General features: G+C 43.3%; 1 pseudogene; it reads left to right on the forward strand.

Moving 5' to 3' along the window:
* Positions 1-18,616: 18,616 nt before the first annotated feature.
* On the forward strand, positions 18,617-19,740 carry LOC118659669 (annotated as a pseudogene).
* Positions 19,741-20,104: the final 364 nt, after the last annotated feature.

A 20,104-nucleotide genomic window follows, 5' to 3' on the forward strand; every position in this document is an offset into this window, starting at 1 on the left:
CCTCCAGGGATTGTAACAGGTTCTGCCAGGCAGGACAGGTGTCAGGTTACTCACACAGATTCACATAGCTAGCCCCACAGGTCCTCTTTCCCATTTCCCCTCCCTCCACTCTGAGCAGGTGTGGCCAAGAAGATGGGACTTCCTTTCCCCTCAGCTCCCAGGGTATCTCACTGGGAGAGTCAGGCAGCCAGCATTTCTCATCCCTACCAACTTGGAGGTGCAGAGACTAAATTGCAGGAGAGTGCTGTGGGGAGGTTGGGGCTCCCCCTTCCCTCCATGCCTACTCCTAGGTGTAGAAGTCCTACCACTGGGATTGCAGGGTGAAATGGGACCTTCATTGTCCTTGCCTCAGCTCACTTGAAGGGCAGAGAGGTTCCGTCTGGGAAAGACCAACCAGGAAAACTAGAAGCTACTGCCCTCCCCCAATGTCAATGGCACTGACTCAGAGATTTTTCTCCAGGGGAAAAGGAAGTTTATATTGACAGAGAGCCCTGGATCTTTACCCAAAATGAACTGATTTATTTGAAGCAGAGTTTGGGGGAAGTTCAAGCCTCAGGTGTTCTTGAAAGCAATGGAGATTTTGGTGGTAATCAACTAACAGAAAACTGATAACTCCAAGAGAGCAAAACAATGAATTGAAAACAACTAAGATGAGGAAGGCTGTCAATAGAGCAAGTTTTGGGTGAGGGCATATTCAGAATCCAGGGTCCAGCATGCTAAGTTTGAGATATATTTAAGATATCCAAGTGAATGTGCTAAATAGGTAGGTGTTGGACAGTTGGGGAGAGGTAGGGGTGAGATACGTGTTCGTAGTCATCAGTGTGCAGCTGGTATTCAATGCCACAGGATTGGTGACACATTAAGATAAATAGTCCAGATAGAGAAGGAAGACCAAATGTTGAGCTGTTGGAGTATGCTGGTATAGAGAGTTCTAATAAAAGAGGCAGAACCAGTAAAGCAGAGTGCTGCAGGAGGAAAGGAAAGAGTGCAATTGTATTTCACTGGTATTTAATAGCCAATACTCATCACTTACACTGGGGTAACTGACATTCTAAATCAGGGATGGTGAATGCCCAGCTCGTGGGCCATATAAAACCCATGAAATCTTTTGGTCTGGCCCTACCAAGGCATTAGGGATGAGTTAATTAGATGTCTGAACAAATATAGCAGGCTAATTTTTAAGTTTGTAATTCTGTATGGCTTGTGAATGATATTATAAATATCTCAATGGCCCTTGGCAGAAAAATGGTTCCCCATCCCTGTTCTAGATGCTGAGCATATGGTGATGAGCAAGACTTGGGCGATCTTCCTCAGGAGTTCACAACTGAGAATGTGGTGGAGGCATAACTATATTTCAATATAATGGCAATGATAATAGAAATAACAATAGCAATAATATTTACTATACTTTCTATTAGTAACATGACTTTTTCTGGTCTTGCTGCTACTGAGGTAGAAAAGTTCAAATACAAAGGCCTTGTGAACTACAAATGCCACATGCTCTACCTCTCCCATTTTCATCTTGGCTTGAAGATGTTACCTTCACTGGCCACCTGTTTCCCTGCTTTCCCCTCTCCAAGTTCCTGTAATTTAGAGACCGAGAAAAACCCCAACCATATTGCTATGTGGAGAGGAGAGACAAAGATGAGCTGTGTCAGTAGTCATCACAAGAGCTTCAGAGGCTGAGGACAATTCTATCCCCCTTTCTTGCCCAAGAGTAATAGAAACCTTCCACCCTGACCCCATTGGGGCATCTCTTTCTCCGAGATTGCCTGCTCTCTGTCACTCCTCGAGCTTTTTCAAACCTTAAAGAATGGTTAGAAAGATTAAAGACAAGTACAGTTTTGAGGGAAGGGGGAAAATTGGTATGTTTCATATGTCTTTCCCACAGTGCAAAGGGTGAGTATGCCAAAACTTAAGGGGGTCAAATTTTATTCACACCCTGTCACAGTCAGCTTGGGGTGCTATAACGTAAAACCTGACTAGATGTCTTAGATCTAGAAATTTGGTCCTCAAAGTTCTGGAGCATCAAGTTTAAGGTTCTGGCTGGTTCAGTTCCTGGTGAGGGTTCTCTATCTGGCAGCATTCTTGCTGTTTGTCACCTTCTTTCTTTGGTTCATACACGTGGAAAGAGAGGGATCCCTCTGATGTCACTTCTAAGGACACTGATGGCATCATGAGGGCCCGTCCTCATGAACTCATCTTATCCGTAGTATCTCTCAAGGTCCCCTCTTTAAATCACATTGGGAGTTAGGACTTGAACATTTGACTTTTTTGGAGGGAGGGGAGGCTCAAATATTTAGTCCATAATATACCCCATTCCCTAGACTTTCTCATATTTATTTATTCTCTCTGAGAAATAGACCTTCAAAATTTCTCACTGTGAATTTTCATTTTCCTGTAAGAAACTCACATGTTATTAATGTTGTTTGATCTTGTATTAATAATGTCCATCACCCTCCTTGTCCCATTCCTAAAGGCTTTGTGACTCCTTCTTCCCACTGTACTTGGGATCTCCTGCTTAACTTACTCTGGAAATCCCCTAAGTCTACTCATGTGGTGACCCCCAATTCCCTTGTTTCTCTCTTCCCTACTTTCCATGACCTTTGAGAGAGCCATTTCGTGGCTCTGACCCTGTGAACTTTATCTCTACTGACCCTGCCAGTCTGACCCCCTCTAATCCTGTGGACTACACCTGGCCCCAATGTCTCCTACTCTTGATGATCACGTGATTCTCATCCTGACAAACTCCATTTCCTCCTCCTCCAGTGGTTCTGAGGGCTTCTCCCTCGTGGACCCCAATCCAATGACACTGTAATCTCCATAATCCTGATCCCACATTGATGGCAGCTTCACTCTCTCCACTACTATCATAGAAAACCTCATTCCTACATAGTTATATTCTCTCTATACAAATATACTTCTTGCCATTTTTTTTATTCCTTCAGCACAGCATCTTTATCTCATTTAATAATCATTCTGCTTAAATGCCTGAAAAATTTACCCAAGAACTTTTTTATTTATATACAACTATAGGCCTGTTGCACAAAAATTTGTGCACTCTGGAGTGTCGGGAGGTTCCCTCATCCCAACCTGTGCCCTCTCACAGTCTGGGACCCCTCGGGAAATGATAACCTGCTGGCTTAGGCATGCTCTCCGGGGAATTGGGCCTAAGTTGGCAGTCAGGCATTCCTCTGGAAGCCCGGGAGCCCTTGGGGGATGTGCACTTGCCAGCAGGGAGGAGGCCTAAGCTGCAGTCGGACATCCTTAGTGCTGCTGAGGAGGCGGGAGAGGCTCCCACTACCACCTCTGTACTGGCAGCCATCAGCCTGGCTTGTGGCTGAGCAGAGCTCCCGCTGTTGGAGTGCACTGACCACCAGGGGGCAGCTCCTGCATTGAGCGTCTGCCCCCTGGTGGTCAGTGTGTGTCATAGTGACCAGTCATTCCCAGTCATTCTGCTGTTGGGGTCAATTTGCATATTACCCTTTCATTATATAGGATAGAGGCCTGGTTCATGGGTAAGGGCCTGCTGGTTTTCCCTGAAGGGTGTCCTGGATCAGGGTGTGGGTCCCGCTGGGGTGCCTGGCCAGCCTGGGTGAGGGGTTGAGGGCTGTTTTCAGACTGGCCACAGCACCTTCAGGGTAGGGGTCCCCCCTTGGGTGCATGGCCAGCCTGGGTGAGGGGCTGATGGCTGTTTTCAGACTGGCCATACTTTCTTCAGGGTGGGGGTCCCCACTGAAGTTCCTGACCAGACTGGGTGAGGGGCTGATGGCTGTTTGCAGGCTGGCCACAGCACCTTCAGGTTAGGGGTCCACCCTGGGGTACATGGTCAGCCTGGGTGAGGGGCTGATGGCTGTTTGCAGGGTGGCCACAGCCTCTTCAGGGTGAGGGCCACTGCCGGGGTGCCTGGCCAACCTGGGTGTGGGGCTGATGGCTGTTTTCAGACTGGCCATACTTTCTTCAGGGTGGGGGTCCCCACTGAAGTTCCTGACCAGATTGGGTGAGGGGCTCATGGCTGTTTGCATGTTGGCCCCAGCCCCTTCAGTGTAGGGGTCCACACTGGGGTTCCTGGCCAGACTGGATGAGGGGCTGAGGGCTGTTTTCAGGCTGGCCAAACCCCCTTCAGCGTGGGGGGTCCTGCTGAGGTGCCGGGCCAGTCTGGGTGAGGGGCTGATGGCTGTTTGTAGGCTGGCCACAGCCCCCAGCCACCCAAGCTCCTAGTGGAGGCTGGCTGGAAGCAGGAATCTGGGATTTATTTGTCTTCTATAATTGAAACTTTTTTACCTTGAGCAGAGTTCCACAGCTGGCCAGGGCCTGCTTGTTCCAGCTCTGTGGCTGCCGGCCACCATAGTGGTTGGGTTAATTTGCATATAGTCACTCTGATTGGCTGGTGGGAGTGGCTGGAAGCATAGCAAAGGTACTGTCAATTAGCATCTTTGTCTTTTATTACTGTAATTTTGGATTTAAAATAAATGTTAATGTATGATAATTCTTAATTAAAGGCAATTATGGATTCATTAAACAAACTAAAAGAAAACATTCAGCAAATGTTAACTGAACATAGCTGTTTTCAAGGTTGAAATCATGGGAGAGACAGGCACTATGCTATGCAGGGGTTCTGTTTCTGACACCATTTGACTATGATCATATTAGGAGGTTCTCCCAACTCTTCCTGAGACTATATTCCAGAGAAAAAAAGGGAAACTATCCTGTTCAAGAACAACTTTGCTCTCTCCACTACTAACACAGAAAACCATATTCCTTCATAGTCATCTTTTTTTTTTTTTTTTTTTTTTTCCCCTTCCTGTTCCAGGATTTCCTCTGGAGACATGAGTGGTTTGACCTCTGAGTGAGAGTGTGTTTGAAGTCCTTTGATGGACAAAGATAGCAGAATCAGCACTTTAATCTCCAAGCACTGAAGACCCAAGTTTTGGACTGCTCTTCCCTGGATTATTTCTTTTCACTGATGATGGAGTGGTAGACAGTGTGCCTATAAATGGAAGCCAATGGATGCTCTTATGTCCAACATGAAGCAATTACCTTCATTGTATCAGGACTTATTTAACTCATCAGCTACATAAGCCTTTGTTTCAGAAGGTGTAGTTTTCAGAATGGTGATTTACTTTTCCTTTCACAATCTTGATTGATTTTAGAGTGTTTTTCATTTTTATTCTGATCATAATCCTATGGTTTATATAGTGTGAAAAGTCTCAAGAGTGCCTCTTTTTTTTCTTTCTTTTTTTTTAGGATATAGCCGCACCCCCGCCCCAGGCCTCCCCTTCCCCTGCAGAGGCCTCTCAAGGGTGCCTCTTGATAAGCATTTCCTTACGGTTTGTTTAGTTTAGCTTTTGCTACATACAAGTTTTAACTTTTTTAAAATACTCACCCCAGGATACTTTATCCATTGATTTTTAGAGCAAGTGGAAAGGAGGGAGAGAGAGAAAGAGAGAGAGGAGAGAGAGAGAGAGGAAGAGAGAGAGAGAAGCATGGATATGAAAGAGATACTACAATTGGTTGCCTCCCACATGTGCTTGACTATAGCTGGGGATGGAACCTGCAACCCAGGTATGTGCCTTTGACCAAGAATCAAACCCACGACCCTTCAGTGTGCAGGCCAACACTCTAATCACTGAGCTTCACCAGACAGGGCATGAATGTTTTAAATTTTTATGCAATTGGATTTTTCAGTACTTTCTTTAATATTATCTGACTTTGGTTTTATTATAAGGGCTTTTTCACTGAAAGATTATAAAATATTAAAAACATTTTTCACTTCTATGGTATTTTTTATGGTATTTTCTTTTACTTTTAGAATTTTACTTTATGTAAAGTATCTAATCTAATAAAAGAGAAACATGCAAATTGACCACACCTCCACTATGCCCAAGCCACGCCCACTAGCCAAACAGAGCAGCTATATGCAAATTAACCCAACCAAGATGGTGGCCGACAGCCACGGAGCTGGAGCAAGCAGGAGGCTTGGTTGCCCGGGTGATGGAAGAAGCCAAGCTTCCCGTCTTCCCTGGCTGGCTGTGGCCTCTGCTCAAGGCAACAAAGTTTCAATTATAGAAGACAAATAAATCCCAGATTCCTGCTTCCAGCCAGCCTCTACTAGGAGCTTGGGTGGCTGTGGGCCCTGGCCAGCCCTCAAACAGCCATCAGCCCCTCACCCAGGATGGCCACACCTTCATGGGATGAGGGTCCCCACTAGGGGGCTTGGCCAGCCTGCAAACAGCCATCAGCCCCTCACCCAGACTGACTAGGCACCCCAGCAGGACTCTCACCCTGAAGGGGGTGTGGCCAGCCTGAAAACGGCCCTCAGCCTCTCACCCAGGCTGGCCAGGCATGCCAACAAGACCCCCTCCCTGATCCAGGACACCCTTTAGAGCAAACCAGCCAGGCCCCACCCATGCACCAGGCCTTTATCCTATATAATAAAATGGTAATATGCAAATTGACCCTAATAGCAAAATGACTGGGAATGACTGGTCACAATGACACACACTGGGAACCGGGGGTAGACACTCAACGAAGGAGCTGCCCCCTGGTGGTCAGTGGGCTGCCACAACGGGAGCTCTGCTCAGCCACAAGCCAGGCTGATGGCTGCCAGTACAGCGGTGGTGGTGGGAGCCTCTCCCACCTCCTCAGCAGCACTAAGGATGCTAGCACTAAGGAGCTAGGCCTGCTCCCCACTGGCAAGTGGACATCCCCCAAGGGCTCCCGGGCTGCCAGAGGGATGTCTGTCTGCCAGCTTAGGCCTGATCCCCTGGGGAGCGGGTCTAAGCCAGCAGGTGGTAATCCCCCGAGGGGTCACAGACTGCTAGAGGGCACAGGCTGGGCTGAGGGACATCCCGCCCCCCCGCCCCCCCGAGTGCACAAATTTTTGTGCACCGGACCTCTAGTATGGTAATAATGTAATAAATATTTATTTGAATGATATGAAATTTTCCCCAGCCACATTTGTTGAAGAACATCCTATCCATACTTATATGAAACACTACTTTTAATTTTTTTTTATTTTATTGATTAAGGTATTACATATCTCACCTGTTCCTCCCATTGGACTCCCTCCCCACACCCCCAGCACATGCCCTCACCCCACCTAGTGTCTGTGTCTATTGGTTATGCTTATATGCATGCATACAAGTCCTTTGGTTGATCTCTTACCGCCCCGCCCCCAACCCTCCCTTGCCTTCCCCCTGAAGTTTGAAAGTCTGCTCGATGCTTCTTTGTCTGTGTATCTATTTTTGTTCATCAGTTCATGCTCTTATTATATTCCACAAATTAGTGAGATCATGTGATATTTATCTTTCTCTGACTGGCTTATTTTGCTTAGCATAATGCTCTCCAGTTCCATCCATGCTGTTGCAAATGGTGAGAATTCCTTCTTTTTTATAGCACATAGCATTCCATTATGTAGATGTACCACAGTTTTCTAATCCACTCATCTGCTGATGGGCACTTAGGCTGTTTCCAAATCGTAGCTATGGTAAATTGTGCTGCTATGAGCATAGGGGTGCATATATCCTTTCCAATTGGTGTTTCTACTTTCTTGGAATACATTCCTAGAAGTGGGATTACTGGGTCCAATGGAAGTTCCATTTTCAATTTTTATGAGGAAATGCCATACTGTTTTCCACAGTGGCTGCACCAGTCTGCATTCCCACTAGCAGTGCAAGAGGGTTCCTTTTTCTCTGCTTCCTCTGTAGCACTTGTTGTTGGTTGATTTGTTGATGATAGCCATTCTGACAGGTGTGAGATGGAACCTCATTGTTGTTTTGATTTGCATCTCTGGGATGATTAGTGACTTTGAACAAGTTTTCATATGTCACTTGTCCTTTTTTGAGAAGTGTGTATTTAGGTCCTCTGCACATTTTTTATTAAATTGTTTATCTTCCTTTTGTTAAGTTGTATGATTTGCCTACAAATTTTGGAGATTAAACACTTATCAGAGATAATATTGGCAAATATGTTCTCCCATGCAGTGGGTTTTTTAAAAGATTGTTTATTTTAATTTTACTACTATATTATCAGGGCTATCTTCTTTCATAGTGGTTGGAGCCAGAAAATGCACCTGAAGTGAACTTGAAGATGGTTAAATTCTTATGAATTTACTGTGAAAGTTATGTATGTGGCTGAATTTAGCTGTGTAACTGATAATTATGCGAATTAATTTCCATGTAGAATGAAATATTTTTTAGTGGATTAGTTTTAAAAAGTGATCATTTAAGCTTGCATATATAGGTTACTCAACACTAACCATAGTAAGTGTTTAGAACTTAGACCAACAAAAGATTTTTGTGTGAAGGTTATTGTATTACTAACACAGATAAGAATCAGATTGACTTTTAGTTAGTTTTATTGCTACTTTCAAATTCTTTACAGATGATTCACTTCATTATGCTTGCATCTGGATGGACTTCATCTACCTCCTGACTCATGGTACCCAATGGCTCTGAGCATTGAGCTGAGCCCTCAGGAAAAACATTCAGCTGGATCTGACTATTCTGAGTGGGTCAACACCTGGCGTAACCTTGATGAGAGTTTAGGTTGAGCCTCTGAGAACGAGTTGGTATTGACTGTAGTTGTGGCCCAAGTGAGGATAGTGGTCCCAAGCAATGTTCTGGGAGGCATCTGAAGAAGAAAGACCCCGGCCAGTAGGAAAATGCTGTACATAGAATTTCATACCTTCTGCTGGGAGAAAGGAGTTGGACCTGTCCACAGTACTGCAGAGAACCCTGTGTAATGTTGTGATAAAATAAACAATATTTATTTGTCTTAAATCCTGGTTCCTGGCACAGAACTTCTAAATCCCTTGGAATTTCCACAGTGATAGGGACAAAGGAGCATTTTTGTTATTCATAAAATGTCCATTTCTACTATACCTGCAATTATGCTAATGAGGAAACTCTTGGAGGATGAGGGCTGGCTACCAGAGGAACTAGCTATGTGGCAGTGGTTCTCAACCTACTGGCCCTTTAAATACAGTTCCTCATGTTGTGATCCAACCATAAAATTATTTTCATTGCTACTTCATAACTGTAATTTTGCTACTGTTATGACTTGTAATGTAAATATTTGATATGCAGGATGGTCTTAGGCGACCCCTGTGAAAGGGTTGTTCAACCCCCTAAGGGGTCAGGACCCACAGGTTGAGAACAGCTGAATTAGAGGGTTGGAGCTGTCATCACTCCACTGCACCTTCTTTCAACGGAGAAATTGGAGATTCACATAATCATCAATGACCTATGATTTTATCAATCATGCCTCCACAAAAACCCTAAGCAGCAGATTTGGAGAGTTTCTGGGTTGATGAACACATTGGGGTGCTGGGTAGTTCAGCATGCTCTGAGCGGGCATGAAAGCTCTGAAGTCCTTCCTACATACCTTGTCCTATACAGCTCTTCCATTTGGCTGTTCTTGAGTTGTATCCTTTGTATAAACTAGTAAGAGTAAGTAAAGCACTTCCCTGCTGTTTTAGCAAATTATCACCTTGAGGAGAGGATCATGAGAACCTCAAATATATAACTGATGAGTTAGAAGTGCAGGTGACAACTTGGGGTGGGCAATTGGCTTTTGCAGCAGAGGATTAAGCCCTGACCTGTAGAGTAGGGCTAACTCCAGGTAGTTAGTGTTAGAATTGAATTGTGGACATTTAGCTGGTGTCGCAGAGAACTGAGAATTGCTTGGAGTGGAAAACACACGTGGTTGCTGTCAGAAGTGTTGTAAGTAGAGCAAGGAACTCTTTCCTTTACCCTGAATGTATGCATCTTATTCTGCTGAAGCCTCCATGAAGCAATGTCCTGGGAGCCATACAGGCAGCTCAGCAAGTGTTTAGTCAGGGAAGCAATTCTCAGTTGGACCTGAGGCCAACTTTTGGTTCTATCCTTAGAATCGTGAAGGTCTAGAAGTAGAGTGTTTGCTTAATTCTTGATTTTATTTTTTTCTCTCTGGTCAAGATCTTTTTTTTTTTTAAATTAAATCTTTATTGTTCAGATTATTACAGTTGTTTCTCTTTTTTCCCCCCATAACTCCCCTCCACCCAGTTCCCACCGCACCCTCCTCCCTCACTCCCCACCCACTGTCCTCATCCATAGGTGCATGATTGTTGTCCACTCTCTTCCCGCATCCCCCTCACCCCTTTCTGCCCCAAGAATAGTCAGCCCACACCCTTTCTATGCCCCTGATTCTATTATAATGACCAGTTCATTCTGTTCATCAGATTATTCACTTGATTTTCAGATTCACTTGTTGATAGATGTGTATTTGTTGTTCATAACTTGTATCTTTACCTTTTTCCTCTTCTTCCTCTTTTTAAGGATACCTTTCAGCATTTAATATAATACTGGTTTGGTGGTGATGAACTCCTTTAGCTTTTTCTTATCTGTGAAGCTCTTTAATTGACCTTCAATTCTGAATGATAGCTTTGCTGGGTAAAGTAATCTTGGTTGTAGGTTCTTGGCATTCATCACTTTGAATATTTCTTGCCACTCCCTCTGGCCTGCATAGTTTCTGTTGAGGAATCAGCTGACAGTTGTATGAGTACTCCCTTGTAGGTAACTGACTGTTTTTCTCTTGCTGCTTTTAAGATTCTCTCTTTGTCTTTTGCTCTTGGCATTTTAATTATGATGTGTCTTGGTGTGGTCCTCTTTGGATTCCTTTTGTTTGGGGTTCTCTGCGCTTCCTGGACTTGTATGTCTATTTCTTTCACCAGGTAGGGGAAGTTTTCTGTCATTATTTCTTCGAGTAGGTTTTCAATATCTTGCTTTCTCTCTTCTTCTGGCACCCCTATAATTTGGATGTTGGTGCATTTGAAGCTGTCCGAGAGGCTCCTTACACTATCTTTGTATTTTTTTATTCTTTTTTCATTTTGCTTTTCCATTTGGGTGTTTTTTGCTAATTCGTATTTCAAATTGTTGACTTGATTCTTGCGATCCTCTAGTCTGCTGTTGGGATTCTGTATAATATTCTTTATTTCAGTCAGTGCATGCTTAATTTCTAGCTGGTCCTTTATCACAACCTTGAGGGTCTCATTATATTTCTTGTAGGTCTCCTTAAGTTTATCGGCAGTTTCTAGAAAAATTCTTGAAAAATATTGGAAGTGTGGTTTTGAACTCTATATCCAGTAGTTTGCTTTCCTCCATTTCTTTCATTAGTGTCCTGTTTCTTTGTCTCCGCATTTTTCATGCTTCCCTGTGTTGATAAAGTGGTTTTCTGTGCTAAGTGTCCTCTAGGGCCCAGTGGTTCAGCCTCTCTAATTACCTAAGGAGGACACTCTTGGTGCACCCCCTTTTGGTCTTTGTGCACGGTCTTGTTGTAGTTAAGTCTTGATTGTTGTAGGTATCACTGGGAGGAATTGACCTCCAGGCCAATTGTCTATGAGAATCATCTGTGCCTGCAGTGGGAGAACTTCTCTGCTGGAGACACCCCTCCGGGGCAAGACTTGATTCAATGGGGCTTTGGTGCTCACTGAGTCTGCCCCCTGAGTGTGTCCTTTATGGTTCCAGGGAGCTGCAAACTGGATGGTCCCACTCTGACCTCTGGGTTTCCTGGCTTCTGGATATCTAGGGAGGTGCTAATCTAGCCTCTGCCTTAGGCTATCCAGCAAAAGCCTTCCTGCAGGGCTTGGGTGGGGTGGGTTCCACAGGATCAACCGGGTGGAGCTAGCAGTTATGACTACTCTCAGAGGCTCTGCTTCTCAGTGTCTGGGCAATCGCTACATGCCCCTTCGAGAGAAAGCTGCCCTCGAGTTCTGACCGATGCCAGACAGTCCCGCTTCTCCCGTATGAGTCTGGGTCCCCAGAGACCTGCCCGTAACTGGAGCTCAGAGCCTGAGACTCCCTCCCGATTGAAAATGACAACTGCGCCCTCAGCCGCCAGCCCTCTCCGCATGCACCTCCGCACCTCAGTCTTTTACTTCCGCACTGTGCCTCCTCTGAGTCTTAGTATGCTTTTCTCTTTCCTTCTAGTTGTGGGATTTCCACTCAGCCAGCCTTCCTGTGGTTCTGAATGATGTCCTTTCCATCTTTTAGTTGTATTTTTGAAGTGGTTGTTCGAGGAGCAAACTCCAGTGTTTACCTATACCTCCATCTTGGTTTCTCCTCTGGTCAAGGTCATGAAACCTTTATGGATAGGATGTTCTTGGAAGGACTAGACAAAGAGAGAGTTGTCTCTGGTTTCAGATGGAATTGTGATCATATTACATTCAGTTAAAATGAATTTTCCACAGTTAGAATCATCACTAGGACATTGAAGATAAGAATAAATCAAACATATCCCAAGTGGAAACATGAAACCTTGTAAGCAGTTAAATTTAGTAAAAAAAAAATTACAGATATATATATGCAAATAAAGCTGAGATAGTCCACAGCTGTAGAGGGACATGGATTTGGATAGATGTCAGCATAACCCTCTATGGTGGTGTTTCCCGCTAGAAATGATGAGTAGCTATTTCCATCTTGGCTTGCATTTTTCATGTGGTGTTCTTTCCCCTCCCATTTCATTTCCTAGTATTATTAGTGAGGTGAGCTGCCTGCTACTGAGATTATAAGGTCTTTCAAGGTCAGAGAAGGGCTGACTCATGTATCCCATCTCTTCTCCCTCTCCTTCACCTCTAAGCTAGTGCTGTGTTCTGTTTTGTTTTTCTAAACATTTCACTACAGATTAGTAAAAAAGGTAAATTTGATTTATTTTTTGATTGTTTGTGTGTCCCTTGATGATTTCACTTTTACTTACAAGAATTGTTTATTCTCCCATTAGGGAGGAAAAGGCAAAAAAACAAATTTCCTTTCCCCTAGAGTCTCCAGAAGGAATATATCCCTGAGAATAATTTGTGTTTCGCCCTGTGAGACCCAGTATTGGACTTTACACTTCCAGAAACATAAGGTCATAAACTGTTGTTTTAAACTACCAAGTCTGTGGTAAGTTATCCCAGCAGCAATAGGAATCTAACAGTGGGTTTCACATTGTACCTGTCAGGGTATATTGGACACAATGGTGCTTTTTGAATGTGCATTAAGTGAATGAATAGTCAAGCTTCCAAAATGTCTGATTCTTTTTTTAAATTTTTTATTTTTTTAAAATTAAATCTCTATTGTTCAGATTATTACACTTGTTCCTCTTTTCCCCCCCATAGCTCCCCTCCACCCGTTTCCCCCCCCCCCGCCCTTAGCCCTCCCCACTTTCCTCAACCATAGGTGTATGATTTTTGTCCAGTCTCTTCTCGCACGCCCCACACCACTTTACCCCCTGAGAATAGTCAGTCCACTGCCTTTCTGTGCCCCTGATTCTATTATATTCACCAGTTTATTCTGTTCATCAGATTATTTATTCACTTGATTTTTAGATTCACTTGTTGATAGATGTGCGTTTGTTGTTCATAATTTATATCTTTACCTTTTTCTTCTTCTTCCCCTTCTTAAAGGATATCTTTTAGCATTTCATATAATACTGGTTTGGTGGTGATGAACTCCTTTAGCTTTTTCTTATCTGTGAAGCTCTTTATCTGACCTTCAGTTCTTAATGATAGCTTTGCTGGGTAAAGTAATCTTGGTTGTAGGTTCTTGGCATTCATCACTTTGAATATTTCTTGCCACTCCCTCTGGCCTGCATAGTTTCTGTTGAGGAATCAGCTGACAGTCGTATGAGTACTCCCTTGTAGGTAACTGACTGTTTTTCTCTTGCTGCTTTTAAGATTCTCTCTTTGTCTTTTGCTCTTGGCATTTTAATTATGATGTGTCTTGGTGTGGTCCTCTTTGGATTCCTTTTGTTTGGGGTTCTCTGCGCTTCCTGGACTTGTAAGTCTATTTCTTTCACCAAGTAGGGGAAGTTTTCTGTTATTATTTCTTGAAACAGATTTTCCATATCTTGCTTTCTCTCTTCTTCTGGCACCCCCATAATTCGGATGTTGGTATGCTTGAAGTTGTCCCAGAGGCTTCTTACACTATCTTCATATTTTTGGATTCTTTTTTCTTTTTGTTTTCTGGTTGGGTGTTTTTTGCTTCTTTGTATTTCAAAACTTTGACTTGATTCTTGTGATCATCTAGTCTGCTAATGGAACTCTGTATAATATTCTTTATTTCAGTCAGTGTATGCTTAATTTCTAGTTGGTCCTTTTTCATATCCTCGAGGGTCTCACTAGATTTCTTGAGGGTCTCATTAAATTTATCAGCGGTTTCTAGAAAATTCTTGAAAAACCTTATAAGTGTGGTTTTGAACTCTATATCCAATAGTTTGCTTTCCTCCATTTCTGTCATTTGTGACCTGTTTCTTTGTCTCCACATTTTTCATGCTTCCCTGTGTTGGTAGAGTGGCTTTGTGTGCTAGGTGTCCAATAAGGCCCAGTGGCTCAGCCTCCCCATTTACATGAGGTGGAAACTCTTGATACACCCCATTGTGGGCTTTGTGCAAGTCTTGTCAAAGTTAAGCCTTGAGTGTTGTAGGTATCACTGGGAGGAATTGACCTCCAGGCCAATTGGCTCTGAGAATCAGCTGTGTCTGCAGTGGGAGAACTGTGCTGGAGACACCCCTCCGGGGCAAAACTTGCTCTAGTGGGTCTTTAGTGCTCACTGAGCCTGCCCCCTGAGTGTGTCCCTTATGGATCTGAGGAGTTGTAATCTTTATGGTCCCACTCTGACCACTGGCTACACTGGCTCTTGGATCTCTAAGGAGGTGCTAATTTAGACTCTGCCTGAGGCTACCCAGCAGGAGCTATGGAGAGATCTGCAGATTCCTCTTCTTTGTTTAGGGTTTGGAGGTGCCCAGATGAGGCCCATCTGTGAAGCAATGCAAGCTGCTGTGGGGCCTTGGGGCTTCTTTTGGAAGTTCTGGGTCTCTCTGACCCAGTTGCAGTTTGTTAGGTAATTTTCAGATTGCAAAGGGCCATGCCTTTCATATGCAAAAGCCTCTGTGCACAGCTTGGGTGGGGCGGAGTCTCAGGGGATCAACAGGGCAGAGCAAGCAGATATGGCTGCTGCTCAGTCCTACCCTAAGAAGCCCCGCATCTCAGTGTCCTGGTAATCACTGCAAGCACCTCTGAGAGAAAGCCGCCCTCAAGTTCCGACCGATGCCAGACAGTCCAATTTCTCCCCATATGAGTCTGGGTCCCCAGATACTGGGCCAGAACTGGAGTTCAGAGCAGTCAGTAGCTTGAGACTCCCTCCTGATTGAAAAAAACAACCATGTCCTCAGTTTCCAGCCCTTTCCACGTGCGCCTCCGTACCTCTGCGCTTTACTTATGCACCTCCTCTGAGTCTCAGTGTGCTTTTCTCTTTCCTTCTAGTTTTAGAATTTCCACTCAGCCAGCCTTCCTGTGGTTCTGGATGATGTCTGTTTTGTCCTTTAGTTGTATTTTTGAAGTAGTTGTGTGAGGCAGCAATTTCCCGTGTTTACCTATGTCGCCATCTTGGTTTATCCCCAAAATGTCTGATTCTTAATTATGATGTAGGGATTTTAGAAATAAATAAGGATGTTTCTCTGAGGATTCCAGACCAGTATGATATGCTGTGACCAGGTAGTTTTCTTCAAGTCTCTCCCTCAAGTATTCAAACCTGCTAACTTTCAGGCTAAAGGACTGGAGGGAAGTGGAAAGAGCACACTCTTTGTAGTCAGCAGACTGCACCCAAAGTTGGGGATGAGGATGTGGATGAAGATGGCATGGTTAGGACTTTCCCTTAGTCCATGAGATGCATTTATTTGTCAACAGAAGATCAAAATTCTTTATAAAGGAAATGTATACTGTTGAACCTCAGAGGTAAGGCAGGGGAGAGTGGATGGGAAGTTATCAACCAATGAACTTGGGTGCATATATGCATAACCTGTGGACACAGACAATGGGTGGTGAGGGACTGGGGCAAGGGAGCAGGCTGGAAGAGGAAAAAAGGAGGACCTATGTAATACTTTCAACAATAAAGATTTTTTAAAAATAAAGGAAATGTCTAAAGAAATAAGGCTGGCACAGCTGATGTGGCTGAGTGGTTGAGTATTGACCGAAGAGCCAGGAGGTTACGGTTAGATTCCAAGTCAGGGCACATGCCCAGGCTACGGGCTCAATCCCCAGTGGTGGGGTGTGCAGGAGGCAGCCTATCAATGATTCTCTTGGGTCAATTATGTTTCTATCTTTCCTCCTCCCTTCGTCTCTGTGAAGTCAATAAAAACATATTAAAAAATAAGGTTGAGGTAATAATTAGTTGTTGTTATCCAAAATGGATTTGGCTATGTTTCAAGGTGAGGATTCAGTCACAGAAATATAGTGAATCAAGGTCAGGTAGAGGGAGGCTCTGGGGTTTAACTTTTCAAAGATGCCCTGAGTGTTGGTGTGCTGTGGGTGCTCAATTGAAACACATTGGTCCCTGGCCAGTGTTGCTCAGTGGTTAGAGAATCAGCTTGTGCACTGAAAGGTCGGTCTTGGGTTCGATTTTTGGTGAAAGGTGTGTACTTGCGTTGCAGATTTGATCCCAGGCTCTGGTTGGGGGTGAGTGCAGATGGCAACCAATTGATGTGTCTCTCTCACATTGTTTTCTCTCTCTCTGTCTTTCCTTACTTCCCCTCCCTCACTCCCTTCCATTCTTTCTGAAGAAATCAATGGGAAAAATAACCTGGGGTGAGCATTAACAACAACAACAAAAGAAACCCAGTGGGCTGCCATAGGCCTACCATAGCAGAGTGAGTTGACTCAACCATCAGGTAGTGTGGATTGCTGGGCCAATTTTTAGAATGGAGGATGTGGCAGTAAACTTAGGGGTTGTGCAGCTAACTAGTCAATTCAGCAGTGATATCCTGCAGAATGTTTAGCAATTAGGTATATGAAGGAGAATGCTAGAGACCAGCAGGTGGCAGCCATCACAACAGGAAAAGCCTTTCTCAAGGAAAGGCCTTCTGAGTGATTAAGCATTATTTTTTCCAATAGAAAGGACACATTTTCTAAAAGTATGTTTAAATTGTCAGATTGAATTATCTTTAAACTGGATTGAGACTTTGATTTTTTTCTCCTGCTGACCATGAATGGGGGGTGGAGGGGAGGATATTACATTCTAGACTAAAATAAGGAGAGTAAAACTTTTTTCTATATCATCTGATTTTTACTGTGCCCTTCTGCAAGGTCATTCAGATTTCTTCTTGGGTGAGCTTTTCAGAAGAAGGAAGAGAAGACCAGAGAAGTACATACTAATTTACCTTTTTTCTCTTCCTCTCTTTTTCTCATCTCTGTTTACTTGTCTGTCTTTGAGTGTGGAAAGTTGAGAGGGAATTTAAACTTTTATCCATAGCCTATTTGCTCCTATGTGATTCTCCCTTCTCTCCTTTCAGGAGAATGCTCTCATGACAGGAAGGTTTACAACAAATGCCCCCATTCAGCAACCCTTTACTGAAGATTCAGTACATATGAGGCCCTATGATAAATACAGGGCATATGAAGAAGGAAAGGCTGGCCTTCTCCTACACACAGGGTGCAGGGGAAATAGGCATTTAAATAAATGGTTGTTATAAAATAACCATTTGAAAAAAAGCAGAGACTTACTTTTATACTGATTCTTATGAAGCCTATGTCTGTGAAGCCATCTCTGACCCCCAATCAGTTATGTTCTCTTCATCTTTGGCTAACAGTCTACCTTGTATTTCCATGTCACTTACCATATTTTATTTTGTCCTATGTTCATTTTTTTCTACCAGCCTGTGTACATCTCGGGAACAAGATCTATGTCTAATTCACTTTGTAAAACTCTGGGTCCTGGAAAAATTCTAGATACACAGAAATGTTGAGTGTGAAACAGTGTCAATCTCAGCCTGTGCAAAGATATATGTTCAAAGAAGTTAATTGTAATGCAACTTATAATAGTGAACATGTAGGAACCTGGTTGCCACCTGGTAGAGATCCGTTTAAGTACAAATAAATGTATATTATTCAGGCATTAAAATTATTAAAATAGACCAGTATTGTTTATCTCAAAAGATGTCCTTAGGAAATTATGAGTGGAAAGGAGATTGGAGGATAGTCTGTATACTACACATTATTATATGTGCACTATTACACATATTTAAGTATGTGTCCATATGCCTGGAAATATTGTCATTAAATTGTTCACAGAAGTTTATCTGAGGGGTGGGATTTTGTGTTTTTAATTTCCTTTTGTATGTTTTTCCACATTAAAAGTTTTTTCAATGAGTAAATGTTATTAAAAGCGATGGGCACACCATGCAGTGTGCAAATGATGTTTTACTTATTTGTACACTTGAAACTTATACCCCAATAAGTTCAATAAAAAAATAAAACAACAACAACAAAGTGAAAGATCAGACAGAGGCCGAAAAGCAGGACTACAGGCTTTATTAGAGGAGAAAGACATGCCAGGCTGTCTCGCAAAGGAAGGACAGCAACATGTGCGGGGGTGAGCACGCCTTTTGAAGGGAGGAATGGGAAAGGGTAGGGGCTTAGTGTACTCGGTGCACACTGATTGGTGGCTTACTGTATGGTCCCTATAGGACAAGGGCTTAGGGTATTTGGCAGGTGTGGATTGGTGGTCCAATGTATAGTCTATATAAGGTACATGGTTAGTCACTCAGGTATTTCTGGGCTGCAGGTTACGTCATACTCCACCCATCAGTTGGGAGAAGGGATGATCTATCACGAAGAGTTTAAAAATTCCATCAAAATCTGATTGCACAGACTTTCCTGTAGATGGCCTACAGCAAGCATGCCAAACTCACTGCCCGCGGGCCGCATGCCTCATTTATTTGGCCTGTGTTAGCATTTGAGTTTCACATGCTTGGCCTAGAGGTAGTTTAGGCAGTGCTCACTGATGGGCTGGTCTGCAGGTGGCAATAGCAAGGCCCTTATTGGAACCCTGTTTTGCAACCAGTATGGCAATGTCAGTGTTTGGACTCCTCTGGGCAGGAATCATAAAACTGAATACACAATAGAAGCTATCAATCAAGGTGTAGCCACAATTGGTCTGAAATTAGAAAAAAAACAACAACAACAACCCATGCAGTATTGGTCACACTGAGGAAAGCACACTGAAAACTTGCAGCTTACCAGAAAAAATTCTCCATGTTGACGTATTGGTATCTCAATTGTGAGACTTACTGCTGGTGCTAGAATGTTATGTAACTTTATCCTCCAGGAGTGTTTGGATTCCAGATTTGTATTTGATAGACCTCTTCCTGTGTATCCTCTTGTATCTATAATTGGAAGCAAGACCCAGATACCAATGCAAAGATATGGCCAAAGACCGTATGGTGTTGGACTGCTTTTTCCTGGTTATGATGATATGGGCCCTCATATTTTCAAACCTGTCTCTCTGCTAACTATTTTGACTGCAGAGCTGTGTCCATTGGAGCTCATTCTCAATTAGCTCATACTCACAGGACAGACATATGTCTAAGTTTATGGAATGCAATTCGAATGAACTGGTTAAGCATGGTCTGCATGCTTTAAGAGTGAGACTTCCTACAGAACAGGACCTACCTATGAAGAATGTTTCCATTGGAATTGTTGGTAAAGACTTGGAGTTTATGATTGATAATGATAATGATAATGTGTCTCCATTCCTGGAAGACCTTGAAGAAAGGCCACAGAGAAATGCACAGCCTGCTCAAATGCTGATGAACCTGCAGAAAAGGCTGATAAACCAATGGAACCTCCATTTTATATGTATATTACCATTCTATATGTGTAAGAACACAGGAGTATGTATGATGACAATAATCTATACCAGGGGTGGACAACCTTTTTGTGAGTGCAAAACCAGCAAAATCTCTGACTCAAAATTCTTCTGCGTGCCAACCCTAATTTTTTGAGAACATGTTACACCTACTTGATATCTCTTAAGGTGTACGTATGTGAAGAATCTTGAAGAAATAATAAAATTCATTCAAGCGACAAAAACACAGTATATGATGACGAAAAACACATTTATTTTTTAATGTATACATGTTATGTAAAATTATTTCTTTATCTAAGATGCACCTACACTGAATTTATCTGAAAAATAAAAATGTCGATATTAAGAAAAAAATTGTAAATTGCAAAAGTTACTGGCGTGCCATGTTTGGCACGTGTGCCAGGGGTTGCCCACCCCTGATCTATACTTTGAACCAAAAGATGCAG

This window comes from Myotis myotis, unplaced genomic scaffold, assembly GCF_014108235.1.
Source record: "Myotis myotis isolate mMyoMyo1 unplaced genomic scaffold, mMyoMyo1.p scaffold_m19_p_66, whole genome shotgun sequence".
NCBI classification, from domain to species: domain Eukaryota; kingdom Metazoa; phylum Chordata; class Mammalia; order Chiroptera; family Vespertilionidae; genus Myotis; species Myotis myotis.